The 20,759-nt window shown below is 37.4% G+C and overlaps 1 protein-coding gene across 3 annotated transcripts in view; it reads left to right on the top strand.

The window, feature by feature from the left end:
• ADAMTS20 (ADAM metallopeptidase with thrombospondin type 1 motif 20) overlaps positions 1-20,759 on the top strand; it is a 103,331-nt gene that overhangs the window by 68,577 nt on the left and 13,995 nt on the right. The window lies entirely within an intron of this gene.

The following is a 20,759-nucleotide window of genomic DNA, read 5'->3' as shown; positions in this document are numbered from 1 at the left end:
TGTAGCTTTGCCTAAACCATGTCTGAACTAAAAGCTTTGCTCATGGATTATTCCAGCTTTTACATAGCCAGGTAGTTTCCTCTTGGATTTGAGACTCCAGCAGAAATAGAATCAGAAAAAGTCAAATTAGCCGAGACTAATTCAGAATCCTGAGTCAAGAACCTGATCCACCGTGTAGAAGGACTGTTCTAGTTTATCAGTTGCCAGTGTCTTTTATGCTGTCTTCCATATTGGGGCATTCTAACTTCTTCCACTAGCTGTCACTATATTTGAGGATAGAAGGCTTTTAGCAATATGTCTTGTAAGTCCATTTCTCTCAGTTTTTGATTCATTTTACACAACATAATTAAAATAAAACATATCTTGTAAATGCACAATAGGGCAGTTGCAAGGAACACTCTGTTTGTGATTTGAAGCCAGAATTCTGGTTGATGCTTTCTGCAGTTTAACAGCTATGTGCTGTTCCACTTTATAGTGTCTATCTATGGCTACCAGAGCTGAGCGTTACAAAGCTTAAGGGCTAGGTACTCCTCTGCTGCCAGTTTCTGCAGCTGTCCAAAGGGGTGTGAGGCAAGTAAATCTCAATTTCTAAAGGCTCGTACCACTCCAGGACACTTTCTCAGAAATATTATACATATTCAGAAACTTTGATTTTTTTTTTTTATTTATTTATTTTTTAATCTTTGAAACCTTAATTCAGTCTAGAATTTTCATATCATGATATCCAAGCCAGAAAGACGTTCTGAAGTTTTATAGGGAGGATGGCTAGGAAACACATCCTTTTGCCTGTAACTTGAATTTGTTTGATTTGGAGGTCATTGGGAGACTCTGACGATGATCTTTTTAGAATGTAGCTTACGTCTTCTGCTTTCTTAGTTTTGTGCAAGTTTCTGAGGGAATTTTCTTTAGTAAGAACTGAATCATGCCCCCCCCGCCTTTTTATCAAAACCCAAAGGAAAGGGAGTGGGTTTACACCCAATCCATTCATCCTGAGGGACTCTGCCTTTTTTTCAAAGAATATTGGTGTCAATTCTTAATGTAAATGAGGTTTATAAAAAAATTATACAAACATTCCTAAATTCAAGTGTTTCAAAGTTTGAAACATTTGATTTCAAGATTTCATTGCCTAATTGGCATGTATCTAAGTACACTACCTCTTTTTTGATGTACAAAAATTACAATACAGATGTATATATTTTGATATATACATATTGTAAATATATTTATAAGTTAAATAATACTTGAGGTAAATATAGCTGGTTATTTTAATGGAGTTGCACCAACAGTAAATTTGGCCCATATATCTTGGATATTTTTCTTTTAGACTACTCTAGTTTCATTGGTGAAGGGGTTGAGGCAATGATCCAAAATTTCATGAAAGAATGAATAAATTACAAGCTAAAAAGTATGGAAACCATATGTCACATTATATAACATCAAGAAAAATTCCATCACATTCTGACAGCTGGCTAAGAGTACTTTGTTCTAGTATAGATTTTTATTGTATCCCTTCTTTCCACAGTGCATTATTGGGTTTTTGTGTTTAGTCCATGCAGTAAGACTTCTGGTTTATTGTATTAATCTTCATTAGAGTGGGTCAGGTTTTCTGACCCTAATGACAAGAAATTGTTTTTTCCTTAAAGCATGAAAAGAGAGAATATTACAAATTTGCAAAGATACCACAAGTTTTTAAAACTGAACCGTAATTACTAGATTTAACAGTTTTGTGCTAGAAGAGTTGTAGAACAATCTATCTTAATTGAGTTCAAGAATGCTGCTTTGTAACTTTCAATACAAAGCTTTTTTTCCTTTGAACAGCATTTCCCATATCCACATGCTTAAGTATTCTTAGCCAAACAATCGTCTGTTACCTGACAAAAAGTTAAGTGGGAATATAATCAAATCAGCTGTATCAATGGTTATGTTTAGATACAACAGATCTTCAGACACATAGTGCAGATACATATACAGTCTTGCAAACCTTTCATGTATAGCACCAATGTAAAGTAGCTATACTAGAGAATAAAATATTATTTTTAGCAGTACTTGGCTGGGAAATAATTTGACACACAGTAGCAAGTTAGGAGATTTCCAGTGCCAAAGCCCTGGCAAGGTAACTGGGCAAAACTTCTAATGTTTTAGAAGTTTTAGCTGTTCTTAATGGAGGTTTTTTATGGTGCTTTTACTTCAAGGATTCCATTTGACTGCTAACTGAAACTTCCCCCTTTTATCTCGGTTTCTTGTAAGATTTTGGTATTTATTTCTTGGTTAAGTGGTCATATCCTCCTTTCTAGTCTCTTTCTCTATGCCTCCTAGGTTGTTGCTGCACAACAGAAAACAAGTTTCTCAAAATTCCTGATACATATATGCTTTTAGTGTACTGTGTACCTTTCATTTTATACATTTTCTTAAAGTTTTTATGGAGTGTGAGGAGGAATTACACTGGAGGAATGAAATAGGCTGTTCATATATGGGAAGACAATACCCTCCAGCTTCACATAGTGAGGAAAGTTTGTTCACATTTTTGGATGACAAGAATTTTGATACATTTAGGAGTTTTATTTTATTTTTGGTCCCCTGTAGTTTTTCAGTGCTTACCAAAACCCTTGGAAAGCCAGGTAGCCAAACAGCAAAGTTCCTGCTTAGGCAGCTGGTGGTAGCAGTTGATGTTACCTTGGAAGCTTTGTATTTCGTTAGGACTTTCATTCTGATATGAGTGTGGAGAGCAACCTAAATTTTATCAGAGACAATTTAACCAGGTATGTCACAACTTGAAATATATGTTTGCCTCTCATCCTTTCTCATTCCTTTAGAAAGAATATATAGTTGGATTACTGAATCCAGATTGTAACTAAGTGTTACCTAAAGGTCGTTGCAGTAGTCTATTATCAGTAAATCTTCGTGGCATGCTGGTAACCAGATAGCTTACTGTGTGCATGTCTTAGCAGATGCAGCACAAGAAGCTGCTGTAACTTGAAGGTAACAAGTATTGCCACAAAAGCAAACGTTATGCCTTTGCTCTGTATCATCCTCGGTTTTACCTCAAACGATCAGTCTTTTTGAGGTGTTCTAGTTTCCTCACCTGAACAGTTTCACGTATAGTCATTGTACAGCTTTGTTGCTAAGCACTACCAGTTATGGTTCAGAGCGTAACAAAGTTAAAGTCCATCTTGAGGTTTTTATTTTCTGTTAGATTTTCTTGAAAACATCTACATTTGGAATTTTATTTGAATACTAATGTAAGAGGATTTATACTCTCTAGCGTGAGTTAATTGTAGTGCAGTCATTAGCACTTCATTTTCTTACCTTTGTTTTCTTAGCATGTTGGGCTTCATGCTCTTTTACTTCACATTTATATTGTGAGTTGAGATACGATACATCCAGTTCTTTTCAAAGTTAAGACTTATGAAGAGTTTGTCCTAAAATTTTACCATATATCAGTTGCGAAGTCAGATAACTGTAGTATTCTTTTCTTAATTACTTTAAAATTTTTAAAAATACTTTCTGTAATTAAAGGGACCTTAGATTAAAAGTAGACAGACACAACTTTCCCAAGAATAGTACTTGTGCAGAGTGCTTTTATGCTGTACTAACACTATAAAAGAACAAAACACTGACACCAAACTAGTCATGTCGATTGTACTTTGTTAGTCAAGAAATTGAGTAACACAGACAAGTGTTTCACTAACTGTTCAGATTATATTAAAAAAGAAGTCCCACAAAACTACAATTTAAGAATGTTAGTTTTTCTGAGTTCTTTGGGAACAGTGTTAATCTGATTGTGCTGAGGTGTCTTTAAAGTCAGTGATACAGGCAAGATTTGACCCTTGCAGAAGATACTTGTATTTTGTTCGTCTGAAATGTTGATAAATATTTTTATTTTTTTTCCTCAGTCTTAGGATTTTTATGTAATTTCATAAGTATTACTTGTGATTTCAGAGAAATAGGCATAGAAAGAGTGGATCAGCTCATCTTTTAAGTTACCTTTAAGTATCAGAAATATCTTACTACTATTACTTACTGCGCTTCAGACACATAATTTAACGTTCTTGAAAGTGGCTGTTTTTCTAGTTTTTCGGTTTTCTTTTTAGTTGCCCCAGAATAATTTCAGTGTAGTTCTGTCTTTGCACTAGTGGAAGAAATGTTATTACTTTTAATTAATATACTTATTTTTTTCTTAAGAATTGACATCCCAGTCCCCTTCCAGTGTTGTTACTGCCAGGCATCCCATTGACTTCTGCAGGAGCAGAAGCAGCCCAAACTTGCATAAGTAAAATATTTATTTGTTTTCATTTTAATGCAAAAAAAATTGCTATATATAAGTGCCTTCATTCACTTTTCCTAATGTGTAAAAAGTATTTATATCTTTAAAGATAATCTTTTATATTAAAAGGGAATTCAGAGTCAGTGAACCTGGTTTTCAAAACCAGCTTCAGTCTTTTACCTCTACTTCTGCTGCTGCCTAATGTCGAACTTCAGAATACCTCATTACCAATACAGCACATTTCTTTAATATCCCACTGGCTGAAATCTTAATGTTAGCATATGCTATTCGTTTTTTAAAACTTTGGAAATAGGGGGTGCCTTTTCAGAGATAACTGATAACATATGTCACTACCCAAATAATGTCATAAACCAGACTTGGGATAGTGCGTTTCTTTTAGGGTAATTCTAATAAAAGTGAAAGAAAATACTTGTTTGCAAAATTCAAAAACAAATATTTGTGTACTGTTCATTAAGTTTAGAGGAAATTTCTCTGTTTTGGTGCTATGTTGCCTGTATAGCTTGAAATAATAAATAAGTTATAATGTATGCGTGATAATTTAATTTAATGACTGTGACTTGTGTCTGTGAAATACAGTTGCATTTTTAACCCTTCTTTTTTATGCATGTTGTGTGGCTTTGTGTTTATATTTAACGTGTCCTTTATTAAGGAATGCTAATGTTTAAAGTCCTTAAAAAAAATTTTAAAAAAGGGGGGAGGGATGGCAACTAACCACTTTTGCTGAAAGTAACCTCACTTGCAGCATTTTTACCATCGAGTAATCTTTGTGTTGCAATGAACTTCATATGATATTTTAGTGACATTGTTTTCACGGGGGAAGCTGTTATACTTGAACGGAAAAAAAATATATAAACATTGTTACTGATAAAAGCAGCAATTGATGCCATTGGACAACTGGACTGGAATAGGTAGTTGACACATGATCTTTGATGATAAAGCTTGAAGTTACTAGCTGTTGAACCTTTTGCTGAAGCTATAATTTTATGGCCCAGTCCTGCTCCCACTTAGTCAGTGACAAAAGACATAGAAAGCTAAGGATCATAACAATGCTGAACTCTTAATCTTAAAGACATAACATAATTTTTTACATTCCTAAAACACTTTTGCATGAGGAGGTTTGCAGAACTTTCAGACCCTTCATTTACAAAGAGGACAAGTAAGAGGGGAACATAGTCAAAGGGAAAACAAACAAACAAACAAAAAACCCCACCCCAAAACCAGAATATCGGAGGGGGGGGGAAGCAGGTGGTCCTTAATACCATTTCTAAATACATATAGCCATTTAATGAGAATGAAAGGAATGTGAAGCTACTGATGTATTTATTTTTTTGCAGTTAAAACTTCCAGAAAAGCTGAAGGGTTCTGGATGGTCAGATCTGTGTGAAAATCATTCTGAGCTGCCTGTATATATGTGGCAGTTTTGAAAACCCTGGTCACAACTCATAAATATTGGTTAAAAGTGGTTTTGAGACCCAAATTTAAAAGTTATTAAACATATATTAAAGGATTAGCGTTTCCTAACATTTATGAAGGTTAATACACAAATATTTTGGTTACCTGGCATGGGTTAGGAAATTAACAAAATGTTCCATAGTTCTCATATTACGGGAGTTCCTAGTCCTTTCTTTGGAAACTGGTAATTGTGGGAGACTGGTGACCCCACTAAGACAGACTTCTATATTGATCAGTATATATTCTAGCATACATTTATCAATGGCCCTTTCACTTCAGTGGGAGCAGGATCTGGCACTTAGATTTCCTGCTGAATCAGTTCAGAAGCTTGCATGCATGCTCACATTTATGCACATGACTGTAATGTTGGAAAGATTGACCTATAAGTAAACTGAAAATATACAGAAGAGTGGCTTAGATTGAAAACAAACTGGAATTCAACACCTGAAGGTAGGTAAAATGTATTTCTTATTACCTAAAATATAAACATATTTTCATGCCCGATTAATATTTAGAATAATTTGTGCTACTTTTTTTAATTCTTTAGCTGATATTTAGTTAAATGCCATAGGAAGAGTTATATTTTTGTATGCTTCTAAAAAGTTTGAAAAATTTCTGACAATACTATACATTCCAGTGTATATTGCTTTGTATTTCCAGTTTTCTTTAAAGTTCAAATACAAACCCTTAGTTTTTAATCAAATGAAAAAAGTGAAGTGATAGTTTTTATAGAGCAGGCAGACACACAGAGCTCATGTATTTGTTATTCCTTTAGTTTCTGAGCTACTGTTTTGCTGCTGCTAACATTATTAAAAATGATAAATCAGAGATGGCAGTTGCTGGGATCCAGCATTTCTTCTGCTCATGTTTAGGTTTTTGCAAACTTGGCTAAAACTAATTGGTCTACTGTTGTAAGACTGTATTATCTCTAGTTACTTTTGTAATTGGTTAATTGAAAGGACCCTATCTCTTAAGATAAAAAAAGAATACATAAAATGAAGTTTTAAATTGTGAAAAGAATATAAACAAATGCTTTTTTTCTGTGCAACCCCTTTGATTGTGCAAAAATAGCTTCCACACCAGCGATCCTCCTTCATGTTAAAAATATGTTCCAATTTTTATTGTGAAGACCTATGAATAAAATGTCACTCTCGAGGCGCGAACATTACTTTTCAGTGAGAATGCCAATTGTGTCATTCCCATGCATTTATTTAGTTTTCCCAAGCTTTACAAGAGGCAGGAGGCTATCCTCCCTGTGATGCAGTCTGTTAAACTGTGTCCAGTTGTTGGAAGCAACAGTGGATTCACTTTGGGTTGCAGAGGTTTGTGAACACAACTGCTGGATGGACACAGATATATCTGTTGTTCTCCGTTTGGAAAATGTGTCCAGAAATTTATCCATTTATTTGAAACAGAGAAAAAAACCCTGCATTTCTTTTGCTCACACTGGATTTCCCTGAGGTCTCCTATCTCCGTTTCTGCCACCCTTCTTTCTTGATGCTTGCACTTTACTCGCTGTTTGTCTCCAGTGCTGCTGCCTTCACGTAATTGCTTAAAGGTGTTGCTAGTGTTACATGACTGTGGAATAAAGAAATATGAGACTTGCTGAAGTCTGGCCAAGTCAGCACTTTGACGTCTGCAATGGTATAACGGTAAAAGTGCTGGTACCAAATACTTTCTAGGAGGTGTCAAAGGCAAGGACCAGGGTGGCTGTTCAGTCTTGAGAATTTGACACAAATTTATAGTTGTAGATTAAGATTTCCAGAAAGACCTAGTGAGTGTCTAGCTCTGTTCCTGTTTGCCTCTGATTTCAGAAGGAAAGGTAAGGCAGAATTGTCTGTTGGGGTTTGGTTTTTTGTGGGTTTTTTTAATTATTATTTTTATTTACCACTGTTCCTGTGTTTTTAATTGTGATTTGCCTCAGCCATCTGTCTGTTGTATATATCATTCAACTGAACGATGATAAAAAGTTAGCTACACGTACCAGATATGTTGTTGCAGGAATGCTGGCTGAGCAATGTAGTTTATCTGTTCCCTCCCTCCCAGCAGTTTATAAGCTGATCATACTTCTCATTGTTTTAATATATACTGTCATTAATTACAGTGATAATGTTGCTGAATGAGGGCCGATGGTGAAGTTCTTAGCAGAGGTACATGCAGACCCTTCAGTGACACTTAAGACCTGCACATGAGGTAGCAGAGCCTGCCAAATGGCTACTGAAAGGATGCAGAAATACCTATGGTTTTTCTGATTCTCAGGTGGTAACCAGATGCAACGGATTCAAATCAAGAGCAAGTAAGGCAGGAAGAATAACTATATAATTCAATTTTTACTGTAATTGAGAGATGAAATGAAACCTATAAAGGAAGTGTTAAATGAGATACCAAATGTGATATGTCGTTATGGTTGAAGGAGAACATATTAATCATCAACTCATGAAATCGTGATTGTTATTTTTAAATTTTCCAAAATATCAAGCAGACATTAACAGAATCACCAAATATCTTCAATTAGCATAAGGCTTGGTTTTGCGTCTCACTGATGCTGTCATGTAGCAGTGTTAGCATGCCAGCCACTGGTAGGTGGTTCTCTGTTAGGTTACTGTTGTGTCCGGTAGTGAGCTCTTCTTCCAGGGAAGCTGAAACCTGAAAGAAAGTAGTATCTGGGGGACAGGTCATGACAACTGAGTCTGATTTTGGACTTTTGACTCAACTTTTCATGTTTGAGTCCAATAAAGTATGATACTCATTTTCTATTAAGATTTTCCCTCTTTTTCTAGCCTTTCTTGTATTTTTGCCACTGTTCTGTTCATCTTGTTTTATTTTCCTCCTCTTCCACTGTGCCATACAACGTTCTATCAACACCTGCACTAATACCTCCATAATCCATGTGAAATGGCTTTGCCATGACATGGAATACAATATAGTTGTTCTCTAATGCCTTGGATTATACTCTTATGGAAAACGGGAAGATGGTAGTCTCTTCCCTGTATGCCATGTTGACTTATTCTTGTCCAAAATTGGAGTCAAATTTGGTTCTTTGTTATGAAACAGACTTGAATATTGCTTGGACCCAGATTTCCTTTCTGAATTATGTGGTTAGTATTTTTTAGGCTGTACAGTGAATTTTTATGAAGGCTTTTGTTTTATTTATCAGTTCTCAGTCCCCCTAAAGCTTGAGAATTTTACCTGGCATCAGGAATTTTCACTCTTTATAGCAGCAGAGTACTGGAGTCACCTCCAAACAAATCAGACAACACTTTTCTTTTGAAAGAAAAACAATAGAACTTTGTCTAGAAACAAAATCTTGTCCCTTTTAAGCCGTAAATTTATTTCTTAAAATGAAAAGTAGTAAGACTTCTAAATTCTTAGGAAAAAAAATAGAAAATGCAGGAAGAGTAGTTATGTAATAGGTAAAATGTGATCAGTCATTTACAGAAAAAAGTTTCTGAAAGTTTCTTTTTCTTTAATGATGTCATCTAAAGTAGCATCTGGGAAATACAGTCCTCTGGGCACTGAATTAGTATCTGAGCATGCCCTTGAAACGGACTTGGATATAACTGAATGTCCACCAGGAGCTAAAGGTATAGGTAGTGTAAAAGCCAAATCCTCCAATTGCTAAAATAATGTTGCAGCTGCTTTGGCAGTTCTGTTGTTCTTGTGTTATTGTAATAGCTAAAAGCTTGTTTGAAGATTTAATTGTGCTATGTGTATTATGTAGGTAAAACAAAGAGAAGGTTGCCAACTGGAAAAGCTTACGGTCTCATTATTTAACGAGATGTATATAGACAGGTTGGGAGTACGTGGCACAGTGAAGCCTGGCTGAGTATCATGGAAGGTGGGGAGCTGAGCATGGTAACAGCCTGTTTTTCAAATGCTCTAGTTGGCATCAAAAAGGGCGCCAGGTTTTAGGCATTGATGGGCAGAATGGTGGTGTTCATCATGAAGGGGAAAGAAGTGACAAGGCTTTCAAAGAAGGACCTGGTCATCTGTTTTATTTGTGCTGAGCTTGAGGTAATGGGTAGTGCTTAGAGATGTCAGAGACAGGCCAAATGAAAAAACTTATTCACAAATCTAACTGGAATGAATAAATGAAATTCTGTGGATGATCATTAAGTGGAATTTCAAAAGTTCTGGTTTTGATTTTTCCAACAGCTGCAAGGAGTATGGTTGTTCATCTGCCATCCAGGCAGACCACTGTTTGCAGAGAGGTCTCCCTCATTAAGGCTACTGCCAGCTGCACAGGACAAAAAATTTCAGACCATGTGGTGGCAACTTTAAACACTGTCTAAAATTCCTCTGTAGCATCATCAGTAGAGTTTGACTTCTGCAGACATGAAATCAACTTACCTTCAAGATCTGTCCTGATGGTTCTGACTTTAATATAATCGAAGGGTTTGTTTGGGTTGGGTTTGTTTTAATCAGGATGTCTTTATTTTTAAGAGGAATACATTAACACTTTACTAGGAGATGCCATATATATCCTCTCATAGCAGTTTTACCTTCCTATTATCCACATCAGTCCTAAAATCTGTCTTTAATCCTCTTTGTTCCTTCTTCATTCCTACTTTTTCTATGCATCTATATATATGTACGTAGCTTCTCATATATGTCCACCTATTAAGTAGATATGCTTCAGCATGCTTGGAAAATAATTATTCAGGAGTTTTCTGTTATCCTTCAGATGAAAGTTGAAACAAAATTATTATCTTAAAAAGAATCTTGACAAAGTCTGCCGTTTTCTGGAGCGTAGAGTACTCAATCCTGTCAGAAAAGGCATGGTTATGGACAGTGGACAGGTTAGATGGCAGCAAAAGAGGCACTGCTGTCTCTGACTGCTCTCAGCTGCCACGTGCAGACTGCTAGGTCGTACTGCTAGTACACTTCAGAGTCTCCTCTGGACACCCGCACTGGGATTGGTGTGGAGAGCACTGGTATTCACATCCATGATACGTACCTGGAAGTCCTGGAAACCAGCATATGGATGGTGGAAACTTGGTGTGTGTCTGCTGCTCACCCTGTTATGCAGCCAAAGTACATAGCCAGAGCAAAAAAAAAAATGTAGAAGTGCTTCTTGGGCTGACTTGGAGAAAATGATTTCTGCCTCCTTTTATTGTTGAAAGGAGTGAAGTTAAGAAATTCCAATATTAGGTGGTGATCCTGGCTGCAGATGATGGTACTTTGAGTAGATCGTTCTCTAGTTTCCATTCCACTGAGAGCAGTAGGTAATGGCAGTTACGTTGCATGGGGGCCATCCTTCTTGAGCTTCTGTGTTGAAGAGAATGGCTTCTGAAAGGCAAATTTACCGTCATGAAAAATGAGAGAATTGAACTTTAACACAAGTTTTCTTTATAAAAAATCTGTCATGTGTTTTACTTCAAATTTACAAATTTTTAATTAATTACAGTAATTGAGGTGAAATTGTTGGGGATACTTCAAACTGAAGATTTTGAAGTAACACTGTAAATACGTTTAACTCGGAACTGTACTTATACTTGAAAATTATCTGAACACAGAAGAGGTATTCTCGTAAGTACTGTAATTTTGATGAAAACTGATTTTTGTATAAAAATAGTATCAAATGATACTTTCTGGGTGAAGTTTAGCTCAATGTTAACTAGAAAAACACGATTGTTATTGGCAGAATCTGGCTATAACTAATGCAGGTGTTAAGTATTGCAATTAAAACACTAGGGTGTTTTTGGAGGAAGGAGGATGGCTTTCTTCATGTGTTCAAGAGGCTCTGAGACTCTCAAACCTACCTACATGTCTACTCATAAAAATATCCCTACAAGTCATAGCAGTATTGTTGCTTATATTGGATGGAGAAGGATTTGGGCAGAAAACTTTATTTCAGAGGCTGTAACAATTTTTCTCGGTAATTTAGGTGAGGGAAGATTGTTGTGGAATCGTGGGCCATCCAGGCTTAGCAGGGAATGAGAAAGGACTTCAGGCAGCTCTAACAAGTTCATGGAGGATTCAGTCTTGGACAGCTAATCCAAATTTGTATTTTTGTAGGTGGTAGTAGTTGCAACAGCTAAAAATTGTGGCTTTTTTTTGTGGCATAGAACTGGCAACCTGCACTGTGAAGTCTCACTGTAGAGCTTGAACAGAAGAATATCCATATTTTTGACCTCTCTCTGCCTAAAGCCTGGGAAAGAACAACAGTTAAACATCACGATTACCCGTTTGGCTTAGAGAGGTGTGGTTGGAGCATGCATGGCTGGGTTGTCTGTACCTGGTTTGGTTTTCAGATGTGCTACAGTACCTCATGGCACGCTTTGCAAATGGTTTTGACAAGTCCAGCAGTAGGAATATGGAGATTTACCCTGTGTCATTGACCTTGGGACCATTTGTCAGTGTCATGGGAGCCAAAGCTGTGCTGTGGAGTGGACTTTTGCAAAGTGTTTTCAGGATGATGTTTGTGTTGCATCTTACTGAAACGTGGGAAGTGCTGGTTTCTCACCTTTCATATTTTGATATGCAAGAGGTCAAACAGATTCAAGGTGTGCTGTATTTCCTCATGCAAAGGCAACAGACAGGGAGGAATTTGCAGTAAGTGTGGCAGCTATTTAGAGCTTTCCACAAATAGACATCACTTAGCAGAAATTCATCAGCTTGAGAGAAAGGGACCTGTTGGAACTCACTGGGCTCAGCTGGCTGCGCATTTGGTCATTAGAAATACAGTGTTGCTTGATTTAAAAAAAAAAAAAAAAAAAAAAAAAAGAAAAGTTACTGGGCTTAGAGATCCAGTCAAATTGTGTTGTAGGAATGTCATGTAGGTCATGTCTGGATCAGAGGGTAGTAGTGCAGCCTTAGTGGGAATATGGTTCACACTTTTAGAGGGAAGTGTGTTTACTGTTAAGTCAAAGATCCTGTGATGCTTGCAGTATGATTGCAAATACTACTGCAGAAAGTAGTTTTCACTGTAGATCTTATCTTCCAAATGTCATCTAGAATTCTGCAAAGTGGGAAGGGCACAAAGAACTTGAACAAAGAAGAATACCCGGTATATGCTTGTTGGGTATATGCTTTTTGTCATGGCATATTTTAACTCTAGTGCTTCAGTTGATGCACAACATACAGTCTTGGATACCTCCTTGTAAAATAAACAAAAAAAAAGTGCAGACGGAGTGTTCAGAGGACAGCAACATGAATGGTAAGAGACTTGGATAAAGTGACAAATGAGGAAAGGCTGGGGTAGCTGTGTTTTTCAAGACCAAGTTTATAGAAGAATGGACTGAATGAGGTATTTTTCCAACACATAATCAGTGGTTATAAAGAGGTGAGTGTTTCTGAGTCTGCTAAGGATAGAATGAGAAGTAACCATTTTATTTAACAGTAAAAGAGACTGTCAATAAATCCTAAGGTACTTTTTCTAACTATAAGGATGGTTATACAGTGGAACAATGCATGCCAGGGAGGCTGTAGCATCCCTGTCACTGAAGACAAGACTGACAAACCGCTGTCACGAATGGTCCAGGTGTATCTGGTTCAAACTATGAGCAGCATGATGGATTGGATATGAAGTCTTTGAGTCCTCCTTAGCCTAGCCTTCCTCCCTTCCATTGCTATAGCTGCAAAAGCATGTTTAGGAAAGTGGCAAAGCAGACATAGACTGCAGCTGCCAGGAGGACTTAATCAAATCAAGACATTTTCTGAACACCAGAGGACTGTGATGTAACGCTGAACTTTTGAAATGAAGCTATACTCAATGAAGTGACTTGAAAATATCTTCAGTGTAACTTCTGTACTTAACATAGGTGTAACTTAGATGTAACGGTAAATCATACACATAGCTCCACTCTTTCTCAGGAGTGATAGAATGTTTGGTCTTTGTGACCACGGTTTCTGGATGCTTCAGCTAATGGCACAAGTGTTTGTACTTGTTTTAGTGAAGAATTACTGACTCTGAATCAAAGAATTCAACAGGACCTAATTACAGAGTCTGTGTTGCTTCTTGTTAGTAGTCTATGTACTTAAAGGAAAGAACAACTTTTTGAATACTTAGAGCTGAAAAATGCCTGTTTCATGCTCAAGCATCACAAGGACCCCTGGGGAGATGCAGCTAACAGGGAGGAGGCAGGCGCAAGAACTAGTTCTAATATGGCAAGTGAAAAGTAGGAGTAACTGTCAACTAAGTAATGCTCTGAGTAATGTTTTGTTAGTGTCTTGTGCAGTAGTGGTCTCAGTCTACTTCTAGCATAGTTTTAAAAGAGCCCAAACAGACTTTGGGGCCAACTAGAGATCATCAAAATGCAGTTTGTCAGACAACTTAAGCAACTACTGTGTTTAACCCTGTGGGTTTGTAATTATTCTGACCCATTATATAAATTCATCGGGTTTTTTTTTTTTAAACTGATCTTCCTGTCCAGTCACAGAAGTGCCTGACAAAAAAAAAAAAAAAGGACAGAGGAAGAAATACCTTTTAACATTTGTAGTATGTTTTATCCTTTTTCAGTGCTACTTTTGTAGCTTAACCCCAGTAAGCAGTTAAGGCCCCCACAGCTGCTCGCTCACTAACTCCCCCATGGTGGGATGGGGGAGAGAATCCAAAGGGTAAAAGTGAGAAAACTCGTGGATTGAGATAAAAGTTATTTTAATAGGTAAAGCAAAAGCCGTGCACGCAAGCAAAGCAGAACAAGGAATCCATTCCCCACTGCCCATGGGCAGGCAGGAGTTCAGCCATCCCCAGGACAGCAGGGCTCCATCACGCCGAACGGGGACTGGGGAAGACAAACGCCATCGCTCCCAACGTCCCCCCTTCCTTCTTCCCCCAGCTCTATCTGCTGAGCACAACGTCCTATGGGCTGGGATCTCCCTTGGGTCAGTCGGGGTCGGCTGTCCCGGCTGTGTCCCCCCCCAACCCCTTGTGCCCCCCCAGCCCCCTCACTGGTGGGGTGGGGGGAGAAGCAGAAAAGCCCTTGGCTCTGGGTGAGCACTGCTCAGCGGTGATGGAAACATCCCTGGGTTATCAGCACTGTTTTCAGCACAAATCCAAAACCTTGCACTATACTAGCTACTATGAAGAAAATTAACTCTATCTCAACCAAAACCAGTATAGTTGCAGTATGAACTGATGATGGCATGCCTGTCTGAGAGTCTGTCTGTACCCCAGAAAGCACCAGGAGTTCTGCCAGGCTGATCCTCACAGAACTTTGTTACTATGAAAAAGACCCTAACAGATGAATCCTAGTTACCAGTGTTATGGAATGACTTTGAACAATAGTAATCAAGTCCAGCTTTTTACTGTAGTTTTATGTTTTTAGAAGAACCTGACATATGGGAAATATTACTTTAGCCAATGTTGAGACAAGTGCTAGAATTTCTGTGTAAAATGGTTACAGGATGGTTTTTTAACTTGCATTTTTTTTAAAGAAATGTTCATATTTCTTTTGAGATTTGAAGTTCTTATGGATTATTTTTTTTCCTACACATGCAATCTGCAGAAAATATATGGAAAATGTGTGTGGAATGTCAATACAAGTGAAGCTGCATTGTAGACATATTGAGCCATAAAGACTACGTTGTTCTTGACCATGTTCAAGTTTGAATGGAAGGAGGTCAAGCAGCAAGAGTTAAGTACAGTTGTACTTTCCCCGATGAGAAGAGTTAAGCCTTGGGAAGATCCCTACCAGAGCATGTCACAGAACAGAGTGGGCACCAAACAGTAAGAGGACCATGTTCCACAGATAGTGTGTGATAATGCCGTAGGAGCTCCAAGAGGGAACACAGGTTTATGTAGGGCAAGAATTCACCCTTCTAAGAAATGCGCTATAGGCTAGATGCGCTGAAAGGACACGAGTGGCTTCCAGAGCACAGAACAAGGTAAAAGTGAGAATTTGATGCTTCTTACTGATCATACAAAGCTGAAAGGAAGCTCATCAGGCAGGTGTCAGGTCAGTGCTTGCAATATGCAGCTCTCCAAGGAAAATACTGATGGTGGGGATAAAGGTCAAGGCAAGACACCTCCCTGTAAGCTGTATTTAGATGCCTTTAGCCACTTGGGAATCCCACTTGGGGATCTTCTATGGAACCTATATTTTTCATTCAAAGAACTGAGCAGGAGCTATGTTCTGCCCTTATGGAAAAGTTAAGAGGCATCCCCCAATCTATGTTGATTAAAGCTTTTGATTCAGCATTTGAGAGACCTGGTTTTGTTTCTTTGGTATTCATTCTCTGTGCTGGAGGACGGGCAACCCTTATCTACTTCTCAGGAGTCTCCAGTGAGAAGCTGTATTGGGCAGGAGTAGTCTTCATTTCTCTAGTTGAAGGTGGGTCACTATCCAGTAAAGAATACATCTAAGCCTGCCTGCATTCTGGGAGGGAGGAAGTGGTCCCTTTAAGAACTATTTTTATGTATTATCTAAGGAATGAAGCCAGAATATGTCCAATTTCAGGAGAATACTGTACCTACAGAATAATATACCCTCTTGAACTTTCCGTTGATGATCCTGGATCATCTACATCCAGGGTGAGTGCATTAGCTTTTTCATGTGTTAAAGAAAAAAAATTAGGAGCATTTCTCTTTCTTCGATTGCACTAAATGTCATCTATCACTGTGTTTTGTAGCGTGCCGCAGTCACCTGCTGTGTGCCTAGTGTACTCTTAGAGCGATGGCTTTCTTTTTTTAGCTTGTTAGTGGAAATAGAGGAAAATCTGTTTTCAGGATGCTGATCGTCCTTATGGGCATGTAAAGTGCTGAGCTGGTCAGTGTGTTAAAAGGATTGTGCATGCTTGTAGAATTCAGACTGTTCAGCACCAAAGGAACTTTTTAAGGTCTTTGACTGTGGTTCAGGGCAGCCTAGGTGCTTCTGTAACTGATACATGTGCAAGGCTTTAAGAACAACAATCCTGCAATTAGCTGCCTGAACTTTATCAAGATCCCATTGAAATTGTAAAGGGTCTGATCCTTAGAGAAATTTAGGTTTTTCTTCCCTCACGCTGATGTTGGTGGGAGATGCTCCCTGCAGCAGATACAAGAATCCGTGGAAGCGCGCTGAAGCGGGCAGGAGCTGCCCCACGCAGTCCCAGGGGACGCAGTACCCCACGCACCTCATTCAAGCAGAGCTGCTTGGAGGCACTTCTTAGTTTGGCAATTTACTTGTTTTTAAGTTTGGGCAATTGTATTTTAAGCAGAGGTTTGCAGCTGCTTAATGGCTGGGTGTCTTTTAGCTTTTAAAAGTATTGGGATCTTTCATTTCTTCAGTGAAACAACAAACACACGTTAACCTAATGAATTAAACTTCTTTCATGATATAAGTAAAACCCCCCCAAAAACCACCACAACAAAAAACTCCCGGCAACTTCAGAAGCTCCTAAGTTGAAACCCGTAATATTAGGATACTAGTGGATTACCTCTTGCACAGCAAAGTTTCTTTTTTCAGTGTAAGATCTATTCAACAGGAGGTTTGGATGCATGGAAGCACAGGCTCAGATCTGTAACTTGAGGAATATGTGAAAGAAGAAGATAGCAAATCTGTAGACAGAAATGCTGTCTGTATTTCTGGAAAACTTACACTTTAAGGATTTAATGCATTTAAGACTTTTCAACATAATCCCAATCTCTTGAACATGTCTTTTTAAGTTGTTAAAGATAACATTAAATTAACATGGAGTGAAAAAGCTCCCTGGAAAAAGTTATTTAAATATGGATATTTTCTTGATATGAGTGGGCAACATTCTGTAACTTAGCATCTCTTACAGCAAGAAAACAAAACAAAACAAAACACCCCAGGTGACTTATCCAAAGTTACATTACTAGAAAGTTAAATGACATTCCTTATAATTAAATAAATTTTTTTAAAATAAAAAAATTAAAATAATTGAAAATAATTTCTACCTACAGATTTTAACTATCTTTTATTTGTGTTTTGGCATGTAACATTAAGATAACAATAGGTTTCAGCTAGCTTGAGTCATCAAAGCTAGACAGTATTTGAGTGAAAGAAAGTTTAAGTAGTATTTGAAATATAACTGTTCATAAAGCCTCTGTTATTCTTCACATCCAAACTGGTATTTTCCTTTCTGAACTCCCTCTTCAGCTTCCCATCTAATATGATTGAAAACAAATGTGGATTCTCTTAATTCCTGTATAATTGTACTCTAATTACAAATTTCAGTAGAACATCTTTGAGAGAGAACTGCAAATAATCTCTTTATACAGGCATTGCTCTGTAACTACTAAAAATACCTTAGAATAGGCTAACTTAACACACAAATCTTCAATTTCTTGCTTTAGAAGAAAGAATGGCACAAATTACAAAGATTAAATTGGGCCATTTAGATATGAGAGATGTAACTCAGTTGCATTTACACTAATGGAGAGAAAAAAAAAACCCAACAAAAAACCCCAGACTCAATTCAAACCTGTGTAGAAGTAAACGTGTAGTGCTGTACCTAGTGGGTAGAGATATTATTGGAAGATCTTTAGAAAACTGAGATGCAAGGTAAAAGATTTCTTTGCATATTCTATTGCTATTAGCAACCATTAGCCCTGTTCAATAAATCTCATTTTTTTGTTGAATAAAAGATATGTGCCCAAGCTGTATAAACAAATACATATATATGCTGAAAAGCGTTGTCTTAGTACTTAATGTTGAGGGCAATGAGAAATTAAAGAGTGAGATTATTCTGTGCTGTGGTAGCCTCACCTCCAGAAGTGGAGACTTCTTCGGACACCTTCTTTGGTTGCAGTTCTCAGTCTGGAGTGGCATCCCCACAAGGACGAAGCCCTCTGGAGCCTAATTTATGCTTATGATGGGGAAAGCCATCGAGGAAGGAGGGGCATGTGGTGGTTTCCGAACACATCACAGGAGGAGGTTAAGTAATTTTGTGCTGCGCTTCCCTTACTTACTACTAAATAATAAAAAGGAAGAATCTCCAGAGTTCAGGGGTCCTTTATGTCTACTTTTTATGATTGAAATTCCTGGAAAAAAAGCTTTAAGGGAGGGTAGAATCAATTATCAAGATAATATCAGTATTTTAGTTTTCATGCATACATGTTATCTTGCCTGCTTTGATAACTAAATCCTCTGGATTCAGCTCTGAGTTTTCTGAAAGGCTTTTATAATGATATGGTTTGCAGAGTTTTAAGTTTTCTGACCTACATTATACATAGATAAAATTTTCAGTTAATTTTTATTATCTTCCTATCTTAAAGTAGTTTCTAAATTAATGAAACATAAATTGTAAAACTATACAAACAGTATTTTCAAATGATAAATTGAAAGGTTTTGCTGAGAGCAAAATTATTTCATTTAGAAACAAACATTCTTATTTAGTGGAATTGTATAGCAGACATATAAAAGGCAAGTTGTGGCCAAATCAGTACTCTTATCTTCTTGCAAATATAATTATACTTGCATAAGAGAAACATGCTATTCATTGTATTGTGTGATAAATTAAATTTATTGCTTTATTCTGCAGAGATTTAATTTTAAAATCATTGGCAGTTTCAATGAAACCTTTAAGATTACACATATGAATGTTTTAGGACACATAGGAATCCCTGTGGTATTGAGGATAAGTGAGTCAGCTGAGATTCTGTTTAACAAAGCGTAGTTATTGTTATTGTCAAAAATGTTTCTTACCTAGCAGGTTAATTTATTATGGTTGCTTGTTCTATATTTTAAGAACTTTTCTCCAGCTGTTGTTCTCAGGCAAATATTTGCCAGGTTCTGTAGTGAAAGCTGTATGATCTGAACTTCATTTCCTGAAAATAAAGATATATGTATTTCAAAGTGCTTGGTTAAGTTAGCGTGTAATGCTAGTGACATAGACAATGATGTAACAAAAGGAAGAGAAATATCTTTGGTGCTTTTGAAGAAAGTCTCTGTTTAACCCCCCCTTTTTTTTTTCACATCCACTTAGAAATTAAATTTTGATTTGAATATTAATTCTCTACCTGATTGTATGGGAAATGTTTGTCCAAGTGAAAAATAAAGTACAGAGGAAATTCTAGAACAAATTAAGCACATTCTCTTTCCAGATAGAAGAGGAATTGTTTCCATTGATCAAAACATTTTGATAGGATGATGTACAATAGGAAGATTAATTACAAGATTTTTAAAAAAAAAAAAAAAAAAAAAGAAAGGAAAAAAAGACTTAAGTGCTTACATTCACAGTGCTCATGGTCCAAGATAAGTCAGCTGAGTAGTCACCTAATTTGGAAGTGCTTCAGATATTCCTTGTTGGACTGAAAGTTCCCTAGGACCTGCAGCTCTGCTCTGCAGGTGAATAGGACACCCCTGGCTTTAGCAAGGCTTGAATTTAACTTTTTAAGTCTCACAGCAGTCCAGCAGTTTAGCAGAGGAATGGCCGTTTCCCCAGAAGAGACCGATCTGTCGGACACACTCTAATCACGGCTAGTGTGTACTGCCAGGGTGGGTTTCCCAAAACGTACCTGCAGCCCCACTGGTTCTACGTTGGAGGGAGGGAAGGAGGTCCTAGAGCTAGTCGTGCATATCATACCAACTTTCTGGAGGGAAGAGAATACCAGGGCGTTGGGGCAAGGCCATGCCTCCAAGGAGTGCACCAAAACTTCTACTGTCAACTTCATACCTCTTCTCTTGCCTCTTTGTCACATATGGCAAGATACCCAAAGCTCATGGAAGGGAGGTGCCAGAGCAAACATGACTTCGTAGCCCAATAGTTGGAAACACGCATACCCATGATTTTGAGGTTTTTCTTTCTTTAATGCTTATGATAAGCATAATGCGTACATGAAAATAGCAATATATGTGCTGGAAACAGGCTGCTACAGCATGTTCTTGTATCATATCAAGCTGTCTCCTGCATGGATACGGATGGCTGAGCTCAGGTATTTGCCAACGATGGCATGAATGAATGAACGAGACCTGAGATGTTTGACACCTGATCAGTAGTGCTCAGTACGAGAGACTTACAGAAGAAATTTCAGATACATACAGTAGATGTTATGTCATAATACAGAAACTTATTCCTATAATCATAGAGTCCATTTTGGGCGAGGCCACAACTTCTTTTGGTTTTCTTATTACTT

Source organism: Aquila chrysaetos, chromosome 5 (assembly GCF_900496995.4).
Source record: "Aquila chrysaetos chrysaetos chromosome 5, bAquChr1.4, whole genome shotgun sequence".
Classification (NCBI taxonomy): domain Eukaryota; kingdom Metazoa; phylum Chordata; class Aves; order Accipitriformes; family Accipitridae; genus Aquila; species Aquila chrysaetos.
This window is presented reverse-complemented; position numbering and strand designations above follow the sequence as displayed.